The 26791-nt window shown below is 36.8% G+C and overlaps 1 protein-coding gene across 1 annotated transcript in view; it reads left to right on the top strand.

Annotated features, from left to right (window-relative positions):
• LOC135213568 (adenylate cyclase type 2-like) overlaps positions 1-26791 on the top strand; it is a gene marked incomplete in the record, with an annotated part of 801033 nt that overhangs the window by 639459 nt on the left and 134783 nt on the right.

Raw genomic sequence — 26791 nt, 5'->3', positions numbered from 1 at the left:
TTTTCCAACCATTAACCTATACAGGTGTGCACAGAGAGAGAGAGAGAGAGAGAGAGAGAGAGAGAGAGAGAGAGATAAGGGCTTTACCGGAAACAATTATCAGATGGAAATAGGTGGAAATTTGGGTGGAAATGGGCGGTGATTAAATTTACGGCTCGAATCACTGCTTGACCTGTTTCCGTCGGGCGGGCGGGCGGATGGGCGTGCGGAGACGGGGGTGGGGGGGGTCGTACTGAGAGAGGGGAGTGGGCGTGCGGGATGGAAGGACCGCTGAATAGGAAATGAGGGAAGTGAATGGAGGTGTAATAGAGAAGGTAGGAGGTAATAAAAAAAATGGATACATAATATATATATATACATATCTATAGAGAGACACACACACAGACAGACAGAGAGAGAATTATTTATAGAAATAGGAAATGGATCATATTAGATATATAGAGAAGTATTTACAGAAAATATGGAATTGAGATAAACTGGTTAGAGAGAAGTTAGTTATAAATAGAAAAAAATATATGGAAAGAGAGAGTCGTTGGTAACTGAAAATGGGACAGAAATTTAATAACACGAAGTGATAAACAAACAAACAAACAAAAAACTGAGGCCATGTTTGATGCATAATGAATATTCAGATAATTAAGTGTTGGTCATAAATCACGGTTTAGAAAAAGGAGAGGTAACACCTATTCTACAGGTATCCCCTTCATGGCAAAAATGCTTATGGCTACAACAATTATTATTATTATTATTATTATTATTATTATTATTATTATTATTATTATTATTATTATTATTATTAACTAACATCCGTTTACCCTTAGAGCCTGTGGCTGTTTAAGGTGACGTCATTTTCTCACATTCTGATAGGCCCGTTTATTCCCATAGGCCTGTCTGTCATGTATAGGCCTAGGTGAATTCTACGATCGTATTTTTAATAGACTTTTACGTGGTGATAATAATGTACTGTATTATTCTACTGATACACGAATTGATAATATATTACAGATTGGTCTTATTACTGCTATGTCCGCTGTCTGATGTCCTTAATAGTCGTAATAATAACTAATGATATCAGTAATCACAAAACAATTCAAAAATACCTGAATTATAATTAGGAAACACAGAAAGATTCTTGCCTCTTGTAGAGGCCGTATGATTGCATGTATTTGCACATGACGGGATAATTAGCTGAGTTGGGGGGTCTAGGCGAAGGGGGTGGGGGGTGGTGAGGGACAGAGGTGACCATCCCCACTCTCACAACCCCCCCCCCTCCCCCTCCCCCTCCTCGATTCTCCGTTTGCCTGTTGCTTATGTTTTTGTTGCTGGTAATTAGTGAATAATGAGGGAGAATAATGTTGGTCTTTTGTTCGGAGATGAAGAGGGTATTAATTTGGCAGTGTTTTTTGTTTATTGACTGTGTGTTGTTGTTTTTTTTTTTTTTACGATAATGCTGATAAATTACAAGCAGTAATGCTTGACTACTTCTGTTGGACGATGTTTGAGAGTTAATTGCGCGGGGTTTGTGTATTTTCGTACTTTTACCTGTTATGTTTGACATTTTATGTTTTAATGTGATGAAATATAGAATGAAATTAGGTGATTAAGCCGCTTTTGCTGGAAATACATTTGGAATTGATTAGATGCAACAGTAGGGAAGGAAATCTAGATCTAGAATGAGTTGAAATTACTGCAAATGAATGGGCAGAGATTTTATGGAACCTCTCTCTCTCTCTCTCTCTCTCTCTCTCTCTCTCTCTCTCTCTCTCTCGTAGTAGCCATCTTGCTTGGTGAGACGTTCCCGCGCGCAGTCAGTTTAATCAACAGATATCACAAGTTTAACTTACGTCTAGAATTTGAGAAATATCTAGAAGTATTCTTGAACTATCGGTGATAAGATTAGTGTGAAAATAGTAGGATAAAGCGTCTACTAAGTTAGTTTATCAAGTGAAATACTGTAAATCAGAACAAGATGGCAGTAAGTTCCAACTGTGGAAAAAAATGGCGAAATTTAGCTTGTTTGGCAGATTCGCAATATGATGAGGTAGCAGGAAGGGAACTGGCATTTCTCATCTATGAGATCAGCAACAGTCCTAACCAAAAAGATACAAAAGCATTCATAGATATATTAGAAGGATATAATCCTTCAAACTGGAACAAATCAACAGAAAACATCTTGAAAATAATTGAAGAAGTTCCAAATAAAATCCAAGTGGTCAAGAGACTCATAAAGAAAATATACATAAACCAATATATTCCGACAAAGAAAATGAATAAGGTGAACATTGTGAATATCCTAATTGATGCATTAGGAAAAAGAATACCAAAAGCATGCAAACTGTGTAAGGTGTGGTATAGCATAGTCATTCCACAAAACCTAATCAGAAAATGTGCTGCATGCAACATTCCGACCCATCCACAATGTGCTGAGGTAATGCAAGATATGACAAAAGATACCAGAATATTTGCTCAACATGTCTATCATGGATAACATGTATAAATCAAGATTGAATGTACAAATAGTTGAGGATGAAGAAGAAGAAGAGGAAGAAGAAGAAGAGAAAAACGGAAGAGAAGTAAACAAAACTGAAATGACAGAAAAAATAAGGAAAACAAAGAACAAGATAAAAGTATGAATGCAGAGATACTCATTGATACTACATATGAGGCAATAAAGCAGCATACTTATGAAGAAATAAATTACGATATGACAACACAAAAGAAAATCCCGAAGAGGCTCTACCCAGATCTACACAATGACTGAAAGAGAAAAAAATAGACAAAAAAGACAAAGTCTGCAACCTTTTTGAAAAGAGGGAATTGCAGATTTGATGAAGCTCAGTTACTACAAAATCCTAACGTATGTCACAACTATGAAATATATGGTAAGTGTGCATACCTAGACGGCTATGAGGATGATTGCAGAGATCTGCATCAAAAATATGCAAAAACCTAAAAGAAGGAAAAGGATTAAGTTCGACAAAAATGTAAATATAGCACCCTGTAGCCATGAATCATAATCAAATAAATAATCAATCAAGTAATAAAATCCAAAATAAGAAAGAAACAAATAAAGAGAGGAATAAATAATATCAGGTAAAAGAAAAAAGCAAGCCATCAACGAGATATAGCAGAGATGTCAGCAAAAAATTTCAAAGCCTCAACTCCAAGATACTACTCAAGAGATAATAACTGTATTTATTATGCAAGAGGATATTGCAGATATGGAGAAAATTGCAGATTCAGACACAAAATGAATAATTATGATGGAAGGGAAGGATCAAATATTATGGACAAAAGTTGGATTTTTAATGTCAGAATTTCTGGAAATGAAAAAAAGAACAACATACCAGAACAGGAAAGAGACATGGGAAAATCCTTATTATTACCAATATTAAATGAAGGAGAAACACGCAAACCATCATAGTGATGAATGTGACAGGGGTTTTAGTTACGAGTAACTCAAAAAGAAGAGGAGTTAAGGGTACGTTAGAAGAACTAAACCAAATTTGAAAAGAAATAGATATAATTTAATATAAGTGAAACGTGGTATTCCCAAGCGACTGGGAATGATGATCAAATAAAAGGGTTCCAAAACTTATAGATCAGATAGAAAAAATAGGAATCAAGGGGGAACCGCAATATATGGGAAAGACAAAAAACAAGGAAAAATATATGAGAAATATAGTAACTCAGAATGTGAACTAATAGTGATGGAATTTGAATCTGAAAAATTAATGAACATAGTAATATATAGACCATCCTAATACTAAAAGAGTTTGACTTAATAATAGAAAAATTGGATGATATATGTAGAAATCACAAGGCTGGACTATTCTCCTATCTGGAGACTTCAACTTTCCTTTTGTAGACTGGAAAGAATGAATAGGAGATTGTGGTTGTACTTATACATATAAAAAAGAGAGTAATAGTAGTGCAGAAGATAAGAGGCAATTCGAAAGCTATTAGATATGCTACTAGAATACAACATTCAACAAATAAATCACCTGCCAACAAGAAAGGAAAATATCTTTAGACCTAGTATTTGTGAACGAGATGAATTATGTTAAAGAAATAATAGTTTATAATGCGAGGTATTTCAGACCATAATGTCATAGAATTAACCAGTCCATTGTCCAAAGCAAGTGAAAACAGAGATAAGCAAGAAATGAAAAAGTGGGAAGGATATGGAAAATAAAACTTCTACAGTAAAAAAATAAAATAAAATGGTCAGAAATAAATGAAGAATTAAACAAAGATTGGGATAACATTTTCGTAAGTGATGACATAAGGGTAAATACGGAGATATTATATAAAATATTAGAGAAAATAGTGGATAAATATATACCGAAGAGAAAAGTAAACATCTGTCATGCTACCAAGAGACAGAAGGATCTTGTTCCAGAAAACCAGAAAGTGGAAAAAAGGTCTTGCAAAAGAAAAAAATGCATGGAAAGTTATAGAACTAAAAAGTAAGATAGAAAAAAATGCAGAACAAAAGGGTTATACATCAAAAGAAAATGAAAAATGGGACTTGGAAGAAAAAACCCTAATAAATAATCAAGCAAAACCCCAAACTATTATACTCATACGCGAAAAAGATGAATAAAAGAAGAATAGAAATAGGCCCTCTAAGAATTGAAGGGAGATTAACGAATGAAAAAAAGGAAATTTGCAACATATTGGCAGAACGATATAAGAGAGAATTCACCCCTAGAATAGATAATGATATAGAAGTAAGGGACGAAAATAGTGAATATTTAGCAGACATAGATATTAATGAAGCTGATATTGTGCAGGCTATTAATGAAATTAAAAATGGAGCTGCAGCAGGGCCTGATGGAGTTCATACTATTTTGTTAAAGAAAGTAGTTCATTCTATCGCAAAGCCACTTGCAATATTATTAAGACAAAGTAGTAGATATAGGCACGATTTATGATGAGCACAAATTAGCATATATTACCCTACATTCAAAAGTGGATCAAGACTAGAGGCAAGTAATTATAGGCCTGTGAGTCTAACATCACATATTATGAAAGTGTATGAAAGGTAATGAAGAAAAATATTATGAAACATTTAATAAAAAATAATCTGTTTAATATAGGACAACATGGTTTCGTACCCGGAAAAAGTACACAAACCCAACTGTTAGTCCACCGTGAAAACATATACAAAAATATGAAAAGCGGAAATGAAACAGATGTGGTTTATCTAGACTTTGCAAAAGCTTTTGACAAGGTAGACCATAATATATTAGCGAAGAAAATTAGAAAACATAATATAGTGGATAAAGTAGGAAGATGGTTAAAAGAATTTTTACACAACAGAAAACAGATAGTTATTGCAAACGATGAGAAATCGGATGAAGCTAAGGTCATTTCCGGTGTGCCACAAGATACGGTGTTAGCTGCAATACTGTTTGTTATTATGATTGCAGACATAGACAGTAATGTTAAGAACCTCAGTAGTGAGTAGTTTCGCCGATGACACAAGAATAAGTAGAGAAATTACTTGTGATGAAGATAGGAACGCGCTACAAAGAGACCTTAACAAGTATATGATTGGTAGAGGTAAATAGGATGGTATTTAACTCTGATAAATTTGAATCAATAAACTATGGAGACAGAGAAGGAAAGCTATATGCATATAGGGGACCTAATAATGAGACAATCACAAATAAGGAAGCAGTTAAAGACCTTGGTGTGATGATGAATAGGAACATGTTATGCAACGATCAAATAGCAATTCTATTGGCAAAAAATGTAAAGCAAAAAATGGGAAGTTTTTGTTACGGCATTTCAAAAACAAGAAGCTGACACATGAGATTAGGCTTTATAAAACATATGTTCGTAGTCCACTTGAATATTGCAATATGATATGGTACCCACACTATCAAAAGGATATTGCACAAATAGAGAGTGTACAAAGGTCCTTTACAGCTAGAATAGAAGAAGTTAAGGACCTTGACTACTGGGAAAGACTACAATCCTTAAAATTATATAGTCTAGAAAGGAGAAGAGGACGCTACATGATAATTCAGGCATGGAAACAGATAGAAGGAATAGCTGAAAACATCATGGAGCTAAAAATATCAGAAAGAGCAGGCAGAGGTAGATTAATAGTGCCCAAAACTATACCCAGGAAAAAATAAGGAAAGCACACAGGACATTAATCCACTACGCACAGCATCGATAATGCAGCGTCCCTATTCAATGCGTTGCCAGCTCATCTGAGGAATATAACAGGAGTGAGCGTAGATGTGTTTAAGAATAAGCTCGAAAAATATCTAAACTGCATCCCAGACCATCCAAGATTGGAAGATGCAAAATATACCGGAAAATGTAATAGCAACTCTCTGGTAGACATTAGAGGTGCCTCATACTGAGGGATCTGGGGCAACCCGAACAAGATGTAAGGTCTGTAAGGTAAGGTAAGGTAAGGTCTCTCTCTCTCTCTCTCTCTCTCTCTCTCTCTCTCTCTCTCTCTCTCTCTCTCTCTGTTTATATAATTCCATACAGTATTATATTGTAAATGTATTATGTGTATGTTGTATGTATGCATATGTCCATACCAGCACGTTTAAAATATAATCGTACGTTACATGCACGCTTTTATATACGTACAATATATATATATATCTTATATATATATATATATATATATATATCTATATATAATAATATGATATATATATATATATATTAGATATATATATAGTATATATATATAGATATAATATAATTTATATATTGTACGCATATAAAAGCGTGCATGTACGTACGATTATATTTTAAACGTGCTGGTATGGACATATGCATACATACAGCATACACATAATATATTTACAATATAATACTGTATGGAAGTATATAAACAGAGAGAGGAGAGAGAGACGAGGAGAGGAAAAGAGGAGAGAGGTTCCCCCCCAAAAAAAAAAAAAATATATATATATATATATATATATATATATATATATATATATATACAATACATATATAATCCATCCTTAAATCCGCGGTAGAAAGGTAAGTGAAACAGGGGCTTGGAACAAGTACTTTCGTAGTATATTCTTGTTCCAAGTACCTGTTTCACTTACCTTTCTACCGTGGATTCAAGGATATTCTCAAGTACGTGTGTTCCTACGTGCTGGACGTTGGAGATATATATATATGTATATATATGTATAAATATATATATATATATATATATCTATATATTATATATATATATATATATATATATATATATATATATAGTGTTTGTGTGTTATTTACGTATGTGACCATGCTCGTACTTCTGATATTTAAACTTGCATGCATAGAAGCATCATATGCACACCAAAAAATTCTAAAATTTACAGGGTTTATGATTTGAATTTGGGAGCTCTTGTTTCTGCGCTGTTTATTCACAAATGCCGTAGCATTGTCTAACAAAAGGAGGAGGAAGGAGTGAGGTGCCGAGATCTTTTGTATAATTGTGGAGACTGTCACGGCGATGTCGTATGAGTGAGACAAAAGATGCCATCACCTCAGAGGTCGTAATCTTCGCGTCATATTTCTTAATGTTTATTTAATTTTTTTTTCATTTTTTCACTGTCAGTTACACATGTATGCACACATACACATCCTGGAAGTATATATGAATCTTTGTGTATGTTTCTTTATTTTCTTGCTGTTAATTACAAGTGTGTACAGACAAACACACATTGGAAATATTATGTATGAATTTTTGTGAATTTTTTTTTATATTATTAGCGACATGTGTTTGTACAGACAAACACACTGGAGATATGTATGAATACGTGTATATGTGTGTCAATATTTTCTTGTTGTTAGTTTCATGTGTGTGTGCAGATATACACATGCTGGAAATAAGTTTCAGTTTGTGTGTACATTTTTTTATATTTTCTTGTCATTAGTTACAAGTTTGAGCAGACATACACACGCTGGAATTACGTATGAATTTGTGTGTGTATGACGTTCACTTGCGTACCGATGTATTATATACTGTGAACAGACTGCATTATTTTTCAGCCTTCCCTGTCGCAATTATAAGCATCCATTTCCATTATTGTCAAACCCTTCTGTATATGCCTTGTTTTGAAGAAATTAAGGGAGAAATTCAACCAGTCTTTGATTTATATGTTGTTCATATGGACGTCTACCCAAGATATGACAAATGAGTAACTGGATGATTACTTATTTCTAGAAGTGGGTTTTATCATTAGTTTCAGAAGCGTTCATTCAAACTGAATTTATATGCATGGGAGTTCCTCATTGGACGAGTAGGTTGCATACTCGCCTATCAGTCTGGTAGCCCGAGTTCGCTCCCCGCTGCCGCCAACGCGGAATCATAGGAATTTATTTCCGGCGATTAGAAATTCATTTCTCGATGTAATGTGGTTCGGATTCCCGTTGCTGAGTAACCAGTTGGTTCCTAGCCACGTAAATACAATTCTAATCCTTCGGGCAGCCCTAGGAGAGCTGTTAATCAGCTCAGTGTTCTGGTTAAGCTAAGATATACATATGCGCATGAGATCATTCATTTCAGGTGCACTTTGTCATCGTTAATTTCGATTGTATGTAATCATCACTAATATCAGGGTCAAATAATTAATCATGAAATAATGAAAATAAGGTGCTTATAATTAATACAGAACCTAAGGTGCAAATGATTGATTCTGAACCTAAAATACAAAGAACCGTCTTCCGGTGTAGTTTAGCCTCTTGGCTCTTTCTTTCTCTCTTTCGTCGTGTTTCGTAATGGATTTTTTTTAGTGACATCTATAAGTCGCAAGGTATATTTTTTACTCATACTTCCTCGAGATATATAGTGAGCTACGCTCGAGATATTTGTGAGACAAAGTTTCAGTTCATTGTTATAGTAGATTTTGTTCCGATTGTGTAAGTCCATGTTGTCTAATTTAAGTGATTAGTTTAATTGCAGTTGGTGACTAGCTATTAATTCGATCTTTTTTATGCACGAAGGGGAAACTATTATTTATTTTTTGGGGGGAGAGGGTGCACACTTATTAGAATGTCATCTTATGTGCGTACGAGGAAGAGATTTTTTTTTCGAAGAAAAGGGGAAAGCGGAGCTAATTGGGGACCCAATTAAGAAGCCAATTAAGGAAACTGCCAGCGTATTGAAAGTAATGTTGCCTGAATAGGGTAAATCCAAACAGTTCGCGTTGTTGTATTTATCCTCTGAATCATGACCAGATACCTCAGCTTTCTCTCCATCCCCTTAGGGGACTCGCTAATCACTGGAAGAAAGAGATCTTTGAGTAACTGTGTCCTATATTATGTAGATACATCTCACTCGTGGCATGAGATATCCTCCTTGGGTGCCGTGATTTGTACCTGTTAATTGGCAAGGGGATTTTGTTCCTAAGATATCCCAGTATGATTAGGCGACAAGATGATTGGTTCTAGAGACGTTTGGTCCCGTAGGGGTTTACCGCACACGGTTGTACTACCAAAGTAGCAACGGTTCTCTGCAGCATCCATTCGTCCCGAGATGTTTCTTTGTGACTTTTACTTTTCGTACGTTACATGATGATGACCAGTTCCCGAGGTATGTACGCCTTACGGCTTCATTCCTATCTTAATCCTATCTTGGATGAAACTGAAGAATGAGTTCATAGAAGGAAATGAAGAGAAATGAATGAAATAGAACCACAGGATAATCAGTTGAAGGCCATATTTCTTAATGAAGAAGAAGATAAGAGTCTCGATTTGTTCGTGCAGTGTTTCAGAGTGACGTACCAAGTCACCGTCTCCACATTTTGCCTTTTTTCTATGTCATTTTGTAATTCACTGCCACCCACATCTAGCTCGTAAGGTCTGTAGGAAATCACAGAGTTAACTCCGAATCATGGCTTTTCAGCCAGTGCGTTCTAAGACAGTAGTCTGTGTTTTCAGTGTCGCTTCATTCATCCACTGGGAGGTTGGTTGATGATAGTTTTTGCGCAATTTAAGGCCGACTTGATGCTAAGAAAATGCATTCATTTGTCATGGAAAGGGATATGGAGGTTCTTAATGGAAATCAGTTTTCTTATGAATAGTCTTTGTCGAATCCTTGAAATGAAAGGTGGAATATCAACCTCTCTCTCTCTCTCTCTCTCTCTCTCTCTCTCTCTCTCTCTCTCTCTCTCTCTCTCTCTCTCTCTCTCTCAGACTGCTGAGCTGTCCCCAATCCTCTTCCACATTCCATACTTACTTTTCAAAGACAGTTATCACAATCATCTCACCCGTGACCTCCTTTCTTTCCCCTTCCTCGCTTCTTTTTATTGGTATTGTTGATAACAAAGGATCCAATGAAGAGGAAATAACTATGAACGCAAATCTTCTAGGTGGTATTGTGTGTCTGTCTTTGTGGTTTGTTTGACCTTTGTGTCCTTCTCGCTTCTGGAAGTCTAATGAGTGAACTTTGGTTATGTATTTTTTTTATTTGGTTACTCATACACACACACACACACATATACATACTATGTGTAACTGAATCTCGAAAGTTTGGAGCGTGATAGATGCATAAATAAAGGTATAAGCCACGAAGGAAAGTGAAACACTGGATTAGCTGCAAGATCTTTCGACTCAACGTGCTTTACTTAGCAGTCTGATAAGTAAAGGACGTTGAGTCGAAAGATCTTGTAGCTACTCCGTCATTTATCGTTCCTTCGTGGCTTATACCTTTATATATATATATATATATATATATATATATATATATATATATATATAATGCTTATCAGCTGCGAATTGAGCTCCAGTATTTGGTTTCCACCTATCCATCCTTATCTCCCAAATACTTCCAGAATGTATAATCAGTGCTTGGATGGGTGACCATTTAATACTTTGCGTGACCATCTGAGTTGGCATGGTGGTGGTGGTGGGTGGGTGGGTGGGGGTCGGCAACCTCATCCCAGAAATCAATACAGTGAGGCCTATTCGTGAATTAGTATCAGTTCTGGCTCACGGTATGATAGTATTGACCATCCCCATATAAGTGTCGCCTACCACCTTCCTTTTAAGCGTGACGTCACGCGAAAGGGGCTGTGAAGGTCCGTAATCTCATTACTGATGTCAAGGAGAGAGAGAGAGAGAGAAAAAAAAAGGGGTGGGGGGGGGGGGGGGGGAGGGTGTTGCTCTTCAATTTAGGGTCACCTCAATGGCCAAAGTTGAATAGTCTTCCCATTACGCCATTAGCTGACTCATGAGAGACGAAGCGTCGATGAGGAGGCATTGAAGTCTGTATGAGAAAGAAAGGAATAGATAAAAGAAAAGGAAGAAGAAAGAAACTAGGAGAAATCAAGAAGGAAGAGGAGGAAGAATAGAAGAAGGAAAAGACTTAAGAGTGAGGGGAAACTTCAAGAGCTAAGTTCTGGCAAAGACGATGAACGCGTCTTTTTGTGAGATCTTGAATGGGAGGGAGGGAGGGAGATTGAGAGGTTTCATATAATGAAAGAATCGCCGGCCATTATTCAAATCGAGGGAAGAGCTCCCGAGTACTAGGCTTCTCACGAGTCGTGGAAGAAGTCTTGAAAAATGACTTAAGAAGGGATTGACCGTTTTCATGAGTTAGGTCGTAATAGAACAAAGTAAAAAATGGGCCGAAGTTTCTTGGACGAAGTCGAGTTGTCTGAGCGGCGTACAATCAGGGCCACCGAAAATATTTGTCTATCTTTTGGTGGTCTCGGTATATTGCTGTATGAGCCGCGGACCGGGAAATTTTAACCACTGCCAGGTGGTGGCCTGCCCTTTATCGTATAAATAAAAACTCACTTTGCCGCCTACGGTCATTCCCTTAATGCTGTTTTGCGTTATATTATAACAACTGGTTATATATTATATATATATATGTATATTATATTATATTATATATATGTATATAATGTATATATGTATATATGTGTATATATATATATATATATATATATATATATATATATATATATATATCTCAAGTATAAAAGGCCCATTAAAACACTTTGGTATACACACACACACACACACACACACACACACACACACACACACACACACACACACACATATATATATATATATATATATATATATATATGAGATTATTCATATTATATATATATATATATATATATACTATATATATATATATATATATATATAATATATGGCATCCCACGTTGCTGTGAAAGTCAAGTTGATATTGCAATCTCCTTTAATTTTTATTGGTTCCGTTCTCTCTCTCTCTCTCTCTCTCTCTCTCTCTCTCTCTCTCTCTCGTGGAGAAAGAAGAAAGGAAGTGGACGATGATGTTCTTTGGCTAATTGGCGAAAGAGTCCCAGACGCCAATTAAAGGATCCCTTCATCATTCCTCTTGTGTCTCGGTCGTTATTGTGAACCGTTACCGCTCGTATCAGACTCCCAATGCCTGATGATGCAAGTTACAAAGCACAGGTTCTTAGGGGTCTGCCATTGTGTTGGTCACCCGTCCAAGCACCATCCATACTCAGCGTTCGATCAGTCATCTGATAGGCGTTTGATGGTCACCCTTCCAATAAGATGATTGAGCTATGGTAACTAAAACTGGCACCACGGTCTCCCGTCCAAGAACCATCCATACTCAGCGTTCGATCAGTCATCTGATAGACGTTTGATGGTACCCTCTGCAATAATGGATTGATTTATAGTTTCTAAAACTGGCACCACGGTCACCCGTCCAAGCACCATCCATACCTAGTACTGGTTCAGCCATCTGATAGGCGTATGATGGTCACCCTTCCAGTAATTGGTTGATTTATAATGACTAAAACTGGGACCACGGTCACCGTCCAAGCACCAGCCGTATGCAGTGTTGGTTCAGTCATTTGATAGACGTTTGATGGTCACCCTTCCAGTAATTGGTTGATTTATAGTTATTAAAACTAACGTCACGATCACCCGTCCAAGCACCAGCCATACAGTGTTGGTTCAGCCATCTGGTAAAAGTTTGATGGTCACCCTTTCAATAAAATTATTGATTTATAGTTTCTAAAACGGGCACCACGGTCACCCGTCCAAGCACTAGCGATACCCAGAGTAGGTTCATTTATCTGATAGACGTTTGATGGTCACCCCTCCAAAAAAAAAAAAAAAATCATCGATTCACCGACGAATGTTTCGAGGAATTTGAGGGTCGTGTTTTGAACTGAAGAGGTCCTGTTTTTTATTTCCATTTGCGTGGGGTTTTCTTTTAATTAGAGTACCCAGGGTCCTTTGATGGAGTAACTTTTTTCTACCGTTTTTATTTACATTTAAAACGCCGTCCTTGTACGACTTTCATGTGGGCTTTCCCCCCCCCCCCCCGCCCCCCCCCCCCCCCCCCCCCCCCCCCCCCCCCTGATATTTTTACAATAGAACTTTTTTTTTTCTTTTTGTGACTGTCTTTGTAAAATTCGTCAATTTTGGTTTAAACTCTGTTTTTATCATTTTTCCTACATTTATTTTAGAAAATCCTAACCCATAGGGTTTCGTTTTTTACATTGTATAATTCATATATTTCGTCCAATTTTTAAGCTGGCTCTTAATATTTATAGTACTTTTTCACTCTTGAATGAGTAAGGCTGAATTATTCAAATGTTGTTATGTAGATATAAAATTTAAAGTATGAATATGAAAAACTGAAGCAAGCTTCCAAGATAAAGAATCCTAACCGTGAAAAAATAAACCAGAGGAAAGAGTAACATCAAAACATATAATCAGCGATTACGTCTTAAGGTAATCCCTGCATTTATTCCTTGTAAATTATTTATAATTGTCAAACTTTTAGTCGGTTGTTTGTTTTGCTTCAGTGTAATATATATATATATATATATATATATATATATATAATATATATATAGATAGATAGATAGATAGATAGATACATACATACATATCATACATACAATACTATATTCCACGCCGTATTTGACCGAATGTGTAATAGAGCCTTGTTGGAATTGAAACCAACAATGGTTTGGAATGTCTGCTGGAATCGGTAGATAAGTGTTCGGCATAACATTTCCAAAAATGAACGGTGATATCTGATATATATATATATATATATATATATATATATATATATATATATATATATATATATATATACATACACATATATAGTTTCTCCCTGACAGGACATTGTCGTATTTAGAGTTGTCAAGTCTAATTATTCACTTATTCGCGTTGCAGTGGTATATCGTAGTCATATTAAGGTGCCGCGGTTATCTTTGTATTGCTTTGCTTTGCTATAATGACCATATTTGCGATTTATGAATTACAATCGTGACATCTGTTTTGCTTTTATGTAAAAAAAAGTTGCCAGGTTGACAATGTCTTTAGTATAATAATTACATCTGTGTATGTGTAAAGATTTATAAAACCTTTGGGGGAAGAAAGGCATTCACTTTATGTAAAGACAAAAAAAAAGTTGCCAGGTTGACAATTTCTTAAGTATATTAATTACGTCTGTGTATGTGTAAAAACTTATGAACTCTTTCGTAAAAATGAAAATGTCAGTTTACAATGCCTAAGGTGTAATAATTACATTCTTTTGTGTTGCTTTATTTAAAAAAAAAAAAAGTCAATTATGCGTGGTTTTTGGTTTAGTGGAAAATAAAAACTACGCAGTTAACATTTTGCAAAGTTAAAACCATTAAATAAGAGCTCAAGACTCTTCAGCTCTCGTCACGTAATTATGTACTCTCTCTCTCTCTCTCTCTCTCTCTCTCTCTCTCTCTCTCTCTCTCTGTGACGTAAGACGGTAAAGATGACATTCAATGCCGTCATTACGGACGTGACTAGGGGAGTTCTCAATTTAGGGAGGACGAGAACGTTTTAGAGTTGAAAGGAACCCCTTACTCTATTATTAGTCGAGTAATGAGAGGAGGAGGAGGAGGAGGCACTTGAGGAAAGCAAGTGGTAGGACGGAAGGAAGGAAGGAAGGAAGGATAAAGGACCATACAGAGATAAAAGCAAGGGGGAAGTGAAACAAGTGGGTGGTGGAAAAAGGAATTAAAAATTTGATGTAGTTGAGCTATGGTAAGCTTAAGACGCTTATACGAATTATTATTATTATTATTATTATTATTATTATTATTATTATTATTATTATTATTATTTTATTTTTCATCACAGTCATCCAAATTGACTGGGTGGTTTTTATAGTGTGGGATTCCGGGTTGCTTCCTGTCTCCTTTGGAGTCCCATCACTTTTCTCATTAGGTGCGCTGTTTCTAATAGCGCAGTCTTCTGCATTATTATTATTATTATTGAACTAAGGAACCTCCGTAACGAGGCTATAATATTGACAATCAAAAGCCACAGTAGTGTTAAAATATATTATTGTACAATGGTAAAAAATACAAGGAGAGACTTTCGGATACTGCTCCGTATCCCTCTTCAGTCCTACTGACGGTCAAACAATGGAGGGAGCGTTACAACAGTGGAAAAAAAAAAAAAAAAATATATATATATATAACAACTGGTTCAAGGCGGATGGATCCTATGTTGGTCAGGTAATCCCCGTTCGGTTGTTTCTGTTGGCGAGACGGCTGGAACGGCGAAGTGGTCGTTCAGGTGATTCCAGCTGAGCAGACACTCCATCGGTGCCATGGCTTGAAGCTGTAGTAACTTCAGTCATCTGGGATAAAAGAGAGGTGGGAGCAACATCAGGGGTCTCACAATCACCAGACATATGAGTCCTAAAATCGTTGACAAAGTGGTCAATTATTAAAGAATTGGTAAAACTATCTTCATCAGTGAAGGTTTTGTTCCCTTCAAAAGCACACCCCTTTCTAATAGCAGCTCCTTCCACTAGGCGACGAACACCAACATCCCCACTCTTAAAAATGACAGAGGCACCATTCCAATTGATGTTGTGTCCTGGAACGAATGAATGTGAAACAAGGGCATTTTTTTATCATTGCATGGAGTTCATAGGCCTACGATGTTCAGAAAGTCTCACATCCAAACCCCGCCCACTTTCTCCAAAGTATTTCTGAGGGCAATTGGCACAGGGAATTTGATAAACACCGGGTGTTTTCCTAATACCATTGTTGTTATTATTGCACACTAACCGATTTCTGATAGTATTTTTAAAATTGAAAGCAATTTTGAATTTCTTTGCTTACTATTTGCAAGATAGCAGGTATTTTCCAGTTTCGGATTGTAAGCTATGGATAAATACTTCTTATTTTTGACCACATTAGGATTACCTGCTGCACTCATACCGTAATATATTCGTTTTGCTTTAGAGACAGCTCTTTCTATAATGGGAGTGGGATATTTCAGACCCTTAAAAACATTGAAGATATGCTGAAGCTCAAGTTCTAAAAGTTCGATATCACAAATACGAAGGGCTCTAAGACAAAAGTTGACAATAATATTCGCTTTTACCCTCAACGAATGAAAGGAATAGAAATGAATGTACCCCTCAGCATTAGTACTTTTACGAAACACCGAAAATTTAAACCTGTTACTTACGTTATCTCTAATAACCAAAACATCCAAAAATGCAAGCTTATTATCTTCCTCCAGTTCAACAGTGAATTTAATTGAGGGTACAATGCTATTGGCACGGTCAACTAGCTGTTGTAGCTCTGCGTCGTCTCCTTTGAAAAGAATAAAAATATCATCAACAAATCTTACCCAGACCAGTGGCTTAATGTGTGGATCACAATGTTCTAAAATACTATTCTCCACGAACTCCATGCACAGATTGGACAAGAGGGCGATAATTTTGAACCCATAGACACACCAAACAGTTGCTTATAACAAATATTGTTAAAGTAAAAATGATTAGTAGATACGCACAATCTAACTAATGCCAAAAAAGGTTCTAATGGAATGGGGATGTGTAACTGTTCTTCTAAAATCTTTGCCCTAAGGTTATCTAAAACATATTCCAAAGGAACATTGGTGAATAAAGCTGTGACGTCTAAACTAACCATTCTGCAGTCAGTGTCAAAATTGTTCCTTATTCTATCAATAAAATCGTAGGAATGGATCAAATGTGAGTCTGAAATTTTTCCGACAAAACCACATAAAATCAAAGCTAGCCATTCTGCCAAATTGTCTTGAGGGGAATTGCAAGTCGCCACAATGGGTCTTACTGGACACCCAGGTTTGTGTACTTTGGAATCCCGTAGAGAAATACGGGAATAATGGGGTTTTTAGATGAAATTTTAGACAGGACAGTAGCCCTTTGCTGCGGATCAGGAATAGATTTTGCTATTTTTCGCAGAGACCGATTAAAGTCCTGTTGAAGTTTGGTGACTGTGGGAGGGGAAGAGACAATTTCGTAATTATTAGTATCACTTAAAAGGGAATTGACCTTACTAATGTAGTCCTCGGTATCCATCACCACCGTGGCGCCCCCCTTATCCGCCTTCAAGACCTTAATTTGTTGATTCTTGGACAAAGAAACTAAGGCCTCTCTATGCCTTTTAGGTAAAACATCTATGTTCCCAGAAATTAGATTATCAACCACTAGCCCTTTTAAATAATTTAACTTTAAAACTAGGATTATTAAAATTAAAGAAATTAATATTAGAGATAGAATCAAGGAAGTCACTTCCTTGATTCTATCTCTAATATTAATAAGCTTGCATTTTTGGATGTTTTGGTTATTAGAGATAACGTAAGTAACAGGTTTAAATTTTCGGTGTTTCGTAAAAGTACTAATGCTGAGGGGTACATTCATTTCTATTCCTTTCATTCGTTGAGGGTAAAAGCGAATATTATTGTCAACTTTTGTCTTAGAGCCCTTCGTATTTGTGATATCGAACTTTTAGAACTTGAGCTTCAGCATATCTTCAATGTTTTTTAAAGGGTCTGAAATATCCCACTCCCATTATAGAAAGAGCTGTCCTCTAAAGCAAAACGAATATATTACGGTATGAGTGCAGCAGGTAATCCTAATGTGGTCAAAAATAAGAAGTATTTATCCATAGCTTACAATCCGAAACTGGAAAATACCTGCTATCTTGCAAATAGTAAGCAAAAAGAAATTCAAATTGCTTTCAATTTTAAAAATACTATCAGAAATCGGTTAGTGTGCAATAATAACAACAATGGTATTAGGAAAACACCCGGTGTTTATCAAATTCCCTGTGCCAATTGCCCTCAGAAATACTTTGGAGAAAGTGGGCGGGGTTTGGATGTGAGACTTTCTGAACATCGTAGGGCCTATGAACTCCATGAATGAATAATGCCCTTGTTTCACATTCATTCGTTCCAGGACACATCAATTGGAATGGTGCCTCTGTCATTTTTAAGAGTGGGGATGTTGGTGTTCGTCGCCTAGTGGAAGGAGCTGCTATTAGAAAGGGGTTGTGCTTTTGAAGGGAACAAAACCTTCACTGATGAAGATAGTTTTACCAATTCTTTAATAATTGACCACTTTGTCAACGATTTTAGGACTCATATGTCTGGTGATTGTGAGACCCCTGATGTTGCTCCCACCTCTCTTTTATCCCAGATGACTGAGGTTACTACAGCTTCAAGCCATGGCACCGATGGAGTGTCTGCTCAGCTGGAATCACCTGAACGACCACTTCGCCGTTCCAGCCGTCTCGCCAACAGAAACAACCGAACGGGGATTACCTGACCAACACTTAGATCCATCCGCCTTGAACCAGTTGTTATATATATATATATTTTTTTCCACTGTTGTAACACTCCCTCCATTGTTTGACCGTCAGTAGGACTGAAGAGGGATACGGAGCAGTATCCGAAAGTCTCTCCTTGTATTTTTTACCATTGTACAATAATATATTTTAACACTACTGTGGCTTTTGATTGTTATTATTATTAGTACATTATTATTAATTGATTATTATTATTATTATTATTATTATTATTATTTACTATTATTATTATTATTATATTATTATTATTATTATTATTTAAAGTAAAATATAAATCTCTCTATGAAACAAACGGAAGTGTTATCAGAACAGAATACTTAAAAGTCAAAAGATAACATTAGACTACAATTACAAATAACGAGTGTGGAGATAATGATAATAATATTATAAATAATAAAGCATTAGGTAAAAGTATTTTTCTGGCAACTTACGCAATACATCTGAACAGTTCGAGAGATTAAAATGTGGAAAGTGTTGAAATATTAAACAAGGGAGAAACGCCATCCACATGAAATAGATATATTTTTGTCTGTTTTCAAAAACGGATATTATGTTTACAGGCTCTTAACCTTTTCATTTATTCCTAAAGCAGGAGATTAAAATGTAGTTTGTGGAAGGGGGAATAACAGAAGGAAGAGAAGATAATTAAATCGAAAAGCAATTCCTTAAAAAAAAAAAAAAGATAAAGCGTGAGAAAATGAAAAAAAAAAATAAATAAATAAAAACAGTGTCCTATTTTGATTGCGAAATAAAAGCTGAAAAGTTAAGCCCGATGCCAGACAGTCGTATATTCGCTGATGTCATCGTTATGTCTGGTCATTAGGTGGATGGGTGCCCACAGACGAACGCCAGACGACTGTCGACAGGCCTCAGAAACCTTGCGAGAGAGATAGTGTGGTCACAACGAGGCATGTAAATGCAACACAGTCACTGAAGCTCTCTCTCAATACGCCATTCCATTTGCTCCTTTTACTGTACCTCCATTCATATTATCATTCTTCCATCTTACTTTCCACCCTCTCCTAACAATTTTTTTTTTTTCATACTGCAACTGCTTTGAGGTTTTCTTCCAGTTACGCCTCTTGAACCTTTCGACTACCAGTCTCCCCTTTCAGCGCTGAATGACCTCATAGGTCTCAGTACTTTGCTTAGAGCCTGAATTCTGTATATTCCAAACCATTCGATTAAGAGGTTTTTTTTTTTTCTCCCATCTGAGCCATTTTTCCACGGGATGGATTTGTTATCATTGGAAATGTGAAGGGAACAGATTCGGCTTCTTTTGACGCTCTCTGAGTGAAGCTTTGGGGATGATATTGTGAAGTGTGGTAATGCGAAAGGACCTTTTCACTCTATTTATTTATTTTTTTTTTTCTTAAGAGATTTCCTTTCCTTTGCGGAAGATTCTTCTTTCCTCGGTTTCCAGGCTTAGAAAAAAAGAAGAAAAAAAAGTTACCATGGTATTTGAGAGAGAGAGAGAGAGAGAGAGAGATAGAGAGAGAGAGAGAGAGAGAGAGAGGTACACTTAATATTTTTACTTAAAGCTTAACAAAGAAGGCAAGTCTACAATAGTTCCTCGTTAGACGAGTGGTTCACGTTCTCGCCTACCGATTCGTTAGTCGCGAGTTCGACTCCCTGCTTTGCCAACGTGGAATCAGAGGAATTTATTTCTGGTGTTTGGAAATTAATTTCTCCGTATAATGTGGTTCGGATACCACAATAAGCTGTGGGTTCCCATTGCTAGGTAACCGATAGCTTCCTAGCCACGTGAAAAAATATCTAATCCTTCGGGCCAGCCCTAGGAGAGCTGTTCATCAGCTCAGTGGTCTGGTTCAAATAAGATATACTTACTTTGCAGTGGAAATGAGCAACTGATGTTATAATCACTCCTTCTATTGGTTGCCTTTGCTGCTCTGTATGTTTTTTTTATGAGACTACTGTCGAATGGGTCTGCCCACTTTGTATACTCTTCTTTATATTTTGCTTTCTTTTCCATTCTTACATCCGTTTAGTCTGTGGCAGTGTTTCGGAAGTTTAATGTTACTCCAACCAACACTCAATTTTTCTAGGAATGTTTAAACATATTAATGATGCTCCGTTAGCGTCCTAATGGGTCCTGGTTTTAATTATCTTTAAACTTTTTCCTTCATCATTCTAACCACTTGTCGTATTGATCCGTTATCACTGCTCTAACGGCCTTTAATAATGTTCATTTTTAGTTATTCTAATGTTTCACCTTTTTACTTAAGTGCACGGTCATGCGACGAAACCAAAATTCATACGATACGACGCAGCACAAATCTGTCAAAGAAACTAGTCTTCGCCTCACATTAATAAAAATAAATAAATAAATAAAAAAAAACTCAAACCAAATCTGTCTAAGAAACGAGTCTACACCTCACACTAATTTAAAAAGAAAAAACGGACTCCACAACACGAGGCAAATCTGCCTAAGGCACGAGTCTACTCCTCAAGAAAAAAAAAAAAAAGTATGTAACAACACAGAGCAAATCTGTCAATGAAACGAGTCTTCACCTCACGCTAATTAAAAAAAAAAAAAAAAAAAAATCCACGACGCAAAGCAAATCTGTCCTAAGATACCAGTCTACACCTCACATTAAAAAAATAAAAATAAAAACTCCACAACGCAACGCAAATCTGCCCAAGGCACGAGCCTACTCCGCAAGCAAAAACAAAAAACTACTCCACAACACAAAGCAAATCTGTCAAGAAAACGAGTCTACACCTCACACTAATTAAAAAAAAAAAGTATCCACAGCGCAAAAAAAATCTCTTAGGAAACTAGTCTACACCTCAAACGAATTAAAAGAAAATAAAGCCACAACACAACGTAAAGCTGTCAAATGAACGAATCTACTAAAATAAAATACTCCACAACACAACTCAGATCTGTCAGAGGGACGCGTCTACTCCTCAAACAAATAGGAAAGTAAACAAAGTACGCCACAACACAAATCCGTCAAAAAAAAAAAAAAGTTCCGCAAATATCCAGTTGGATTGTCACCGAAGACACCTCGAGTCTCTTCTTACCAAATTGGTTGGGAAGCCTCGATTACCGTCGGAATGTTGCAACAGTCCTCCCTCTAAAAGCCCACCCTTTGTCGAATGAAAGAGGGAGGGGGCCCAAGGGAGTTGGGTTCGGTCTCACTTGGGGTTTCTCTTTTTTTCTTTAAGACCCATTTTGGATTTTGTCTCTCGTCTTCGAGTCACTTCAGAGTCAGACTTCTGCTTTATTTTCTTTTTCTTTTTCTTAAGGGGGTTGATTCGTATGTACAAACATAATTCGTATGTGTTCATAATTATGCGCGTAATATATACTTTCGACAGTAACTCACTTATTTGCTTTCTGTATTAATGGTCAGAGCCAGGGATGAATAAACTCACACACACACACAGAGTTTCTGTATTGAATGAAACTTGATAAATGTGACCGACATATCTTTTATCCGCCATTACCAAAATTAATCAAGCATATTGTACGGATTATTTTTTTCCTAGGGTAGCCCATACGGCAAAAGGCTAATGGGAAAATGATCATATTATACCCGTAACCTAATCGTTTTATATACTTTATAGCGTAAAGCCTCTTAAGTTATTTTTTATTTCATTTTTATTTTTTATCTCATTTTAATACTTTTAAATATTTCAAGAATTTCACTTTGATTACTTTTTTTCGTTTGGGCTTTAGGTGAAATTTGCTCCGACTTCTTTCTTGGGAAGGTTGAAGGTGATCCGGGAAAGTCTCTCTCTCTCTCTCTCTCTCTCTCTCTCTCTCTCTCTCTCTCTCTCTCTTAAACAAACAGACTAACAAACAGACAACTTCCTTGCCAACGAATACCTCTCTCTCTCTCTCTCTCTCTCTCTCTCTCTCTCTCTCTCTCTCTCTCTCTCTCTCTCTCACCTGCCCCACCAACCAATACCATTTCTTATCAATACTTCTTTCTCCAACGCTTAGCAACAGCCTCTCGATTCTGTGTGTGAAGGTGGGGCGGGGGGGGTGGATTCCTCGCCGAGGACTGGTATTCGGGAGTAAGGCGGCGTTTCTGAAGTATATCAGAAGTTAAATCCGAAAAAAGGAGATTACGTATCTTTTGGGGATTATTGGCCCCTCGCTCATTGAGATATATGTCTCCTTCACTCAATCCGGATTTGTCGAGATTTCTACCCGACCTTCGATTCGAACCCACGAGGATTTGATGAACAGAAATGTTCTTTTAGTCTGATGGGTTATAGTGTAGATTGTATTACTTTTGGAATGTGGATTATAGAAAAGGATCTCTCTCTCTCTCTCTCAAAATTAAAAGTCTGGAGAAGTTTGCATAACATGATCAGTGCCCAGAATTTAGAGTGTTAGCAAACTTGTATTTTCATCATGCAGCCTTTGATTCATTTACGAGTTCCTCGTTGGACGAGTGGTTAACATGCTCGCCTACCGATTCGGTAGTCGCGAGATCGATTCCCCGCCCTGCCAACGTGGAATCAGAGGAATGTATTTCAAGTGATTAAAAGTTAATTTCTCGATATAATGTGGTTCGGATCCCACAATAAGCTGTAGGTCCCGTTGTTAGGTAACCAATTGGTTCCTATTCACGTAAAAAATATCTAATCCTTCGGGCCAGCCCTAGGAGAGCTGTTCATCAGCTCAGTGGGCTGGTTAAGCTAAGATAGACTTAACTTTGATTCATATATGTATTTGTTATTCAGTGTAGTAATTATTTCCCCAGTTCCCTCTTAACTCCTGGATTTTTTCACATTTTTTTGAAACACTTATCTCATTACCAAGTCTAGACCCAAATGAAGGTAAATGCAGTCATTTTGGTGCCCAGCGAGGCTCGATCTCGCTTCCGGGTATATCAGGTTGAGGTGACGAAGATTACCTGGCCACGGAGTAAGGTATATAAGTCTATTCCGTCTAATAAGTATTATCAGTCGAACTGAGCCACATTTACCAGAGCTGGAAGAGACCCACCTTTCACCATCATTGCCTTTTAGGCTGAAATATGTATTTTAAATGTTAATAAGTAATGACATCTCTTCTTCAGCTACGCAAATTATTATTCAGTTTCCCTTGATGCAACGGAATGCAAAGAAGTGGCCGTCTCTATCCAAACTCATCCCAGTTTATTTTCCCCTCGGAGCCTATTCCTATTACCTTTCTGAGAAACCTGAAATATGTACAAATGAATTAAGATTAATTAGAAAGAGTTTTTTTTATGTCTTGATAATATAACTCGATTGTCTGAGGGAGGGAAAAAATGAAAATGCATTCGGGCCATTTGCTCTGAAATAACAGAGACTCCCTGTGCAAATTCTGGAGTGACGGGCGATGTCCCTAAACCGAAAGAAATGCTATAACGTGCATGGGAATTAATAATTATTAGACTCGTTAGCGCCCCGGTCTCTGCGAGTGGAAATTCTCATTTTCTGTTTTGTTATTTTTATACTGGAGGGCTCATTAGCCGGGAGACAGTGTTTGCACACCAGGTTTTGACGACCGAATGTAGGCTACATGTCACACACACACACACACACATACTCTCTCTCTCTCTCTCTCTCTCTCTCTCTCTCCTCCCACACATACACGCGCGCGTGCGCACACACACACGCACACACTTTAACATCTTTCTCGAACCAAAAACTTCTTTCAATTTTTCTTCTGAAGATGGAAAAAGAAAGTCACAGGTTTAGCGAGTATAACTTGTTTACTCGTAAGTATTTACATAGCATTGACACTCAAGTGTTAATGCTGTGTAAATACTTACAAGTCAACAAGTTATACTCGATAATCCTGTAGGTTTCTTCTTCGAATATCTGTCTCATGAAATAGTACAGTAACGCCTCTACTTAACGGACACTTTGGGAGGGGGGCGGGTCTGGCTTTTTGAAAAGTAATTGAGTACGGTAAGTAACGAAAACCTTTTATATGATAGCCTGCATTTGACTATTTTCTAGATAAATTATTACAGATAATGATTCCACAGAGTTCCGAACCTCTACGTTTTAAGTTTGATTTGAGAGGTTTATATATATATATATATATATATATATATATATATATATATATATATATATATATATATATAGAGAGAGAGAGAGAGAGAGAGAGAGAGAGAGAGAGAGAGAGAGAGAGAGAGAGGAATTTCTCCTCAACAAAAGAATTTGCAATAAAGCCAATCCCATCGAGGACAAATTTCTTCTATCTCTCTCTCTCTCTCTCATAGGGGCTGATCAGCGACCGAGTGAGATCTGAACAACCACCGAGTAAGGGTACCAATAATCCCCGAAAGAAATCTAATCCTTCAGGAGATTAGGATTCCTTGAACTGAAGCCCCGTGGTCTCCTGTGGTACCAATTCCCGAAGGATATCATAACCCTCCCACATAACCCTTCATAGAAGCCCACCAACCCGATTTGGACGACTTATAAGTGTCAAAGTGGGGATGGACATGGTTTTGTTTAAAAGATATTGTACAACATCACTTAAACCTAAACTGACTACAACTTAGCGGACTTCTGCACTTAGCTGCGATATTATGATTACTTCACGCTATGCCACTATCATTATAATTCATACATTTATAATATATATATATATCTATATATATATATATATATAATATATATATATATATTCTTTTGCTGAGAAGAAATGCTCTCTCTCTCTCTCTCTCTCTCTCTCTCTCTCTCTCTCTCTCTCTCTCTCTCTCTTTGTGCTTGTTTGTGATAAAAAAGACACAAAATTCTTGTTCCACTCTTGTTCTATAATATAAAAGTAATAATAATAAGACCTGAAGAAGCTTTTTAGTTCTTAATATTACATGTTTTATTTATCATCACGACTCAACCTTTAGAGTACTGAGTAAAAAGTTAAGCGTATCTTAGTTTAACCAGACCACTGAGCTGATCAACAGCTCTCCTAGGGCTGACCCGAAGGATTAGATGTTTTTACGTGGCTAGGAACCAGTTGGTTACCTAGCAACGGGACCTACAGCTTATTGTGGGAGCCAAACCACATTATATCGAGAAATTAATTTCTAATCTAGAGAAAGAAGGCGTGGCGGAAGGAGGTTAGATTCTTATCCTGAAGAAGGCTTGAGGGGGAACCTGTTAGGAGTAGAAGGCCAAGAAGGAGGCATAGGATTAGATGGAGTGATAAAGTGAAAGAGGAAATGGAGGAGAATGGCCTAGTGGAGGAAGAAGATGCTTTCAATAGTAATGGGAGAAGACACATCAAGGCAACCGACCCTTAGCTTAAAGTTAGCAGTAGAGATGGAGGAGAAATGACGAAGAAGAACACTGATAGACGGTTTGAAATTCACCAGACAAGAAATCAGTTGAAAAACTTCACTTCTGAGTGAAAAAGTCTAAGACTAAGTAGTTTACCCTTCAAATATTCGCTCACTTCTTAAAAAAAAAAAAAAAAATCGGCATTGCCATCCGCTCTGCCCTGAGCGAATTGCGATTAATTTCCCAGGATTCCACGTAGAGTAAATGAGATTATGCAAAAAAGGACCAGTTCTATTCTGCTTCATCCAAGTTTGTTCTCCCCGGGAGCATACTTCCCGGACCTTCTTGGAATCTCGAGGAGATGTGCAGAAGAATTAAGACGAATTGAAATTAATCTAAATTTATTCTTAATCCGTACTATTTAACTCGACTTTTAACGGCGGGAAAAAGTCACAAATGCACTCTAGCCATTTGCTCCGAGACAACAGAGAGATCCGGTGGAAAATCAGAAGTGATGGTATTATCCTCAAAAGCAAAAGAAATATTGTTAATGTTCGTGGCAGCTATTTGCCTTTGCTGGGGCCTCATTCTCTATGAGGTGGAAAAATCTCTTAAGTAATTTTCTTTACTTCGTTTTAAATCTTTCCTTGAAGGCTCATTAGCCAGCAGCCAGCCAGTGTTTGAACACCAAATTCGTTGGACAACTTGTTATCCTTTTCACTAAATTTCTTAGTCCTTAGGTAAATTTTACTTAACTCTCTCTCTCTCTCTCTCTCTCTCTCTCTCTCTCTCTCTCTCTCTCTCTCTCTCTGTATGACACGTCACGTGATATGTGTGCGTCTGGCGCTATGATTATATATGTGTGTATATATAAATAAGCGAATTCCACAGGAAAA

Source organism: Macrobrachium nipponense, chromosome 19 (assembly GCF_015104395.2).
Source record: "Macrobrachium nipponense isolate FS-2020 chromosome 19, ASM1510439v2, whole genome shotgun sequence".
NCBI lineage: Eukaryota > Metazoa > Arthropoda > Malacostraca > Decapoda > Palaemonidae > Macrobrachium > Macrobrachium nipponense.
Note: the sequence above shows the minus strand (reverse complement) of the source record. Positions and strands in the feature narration are given on the sequence as shown.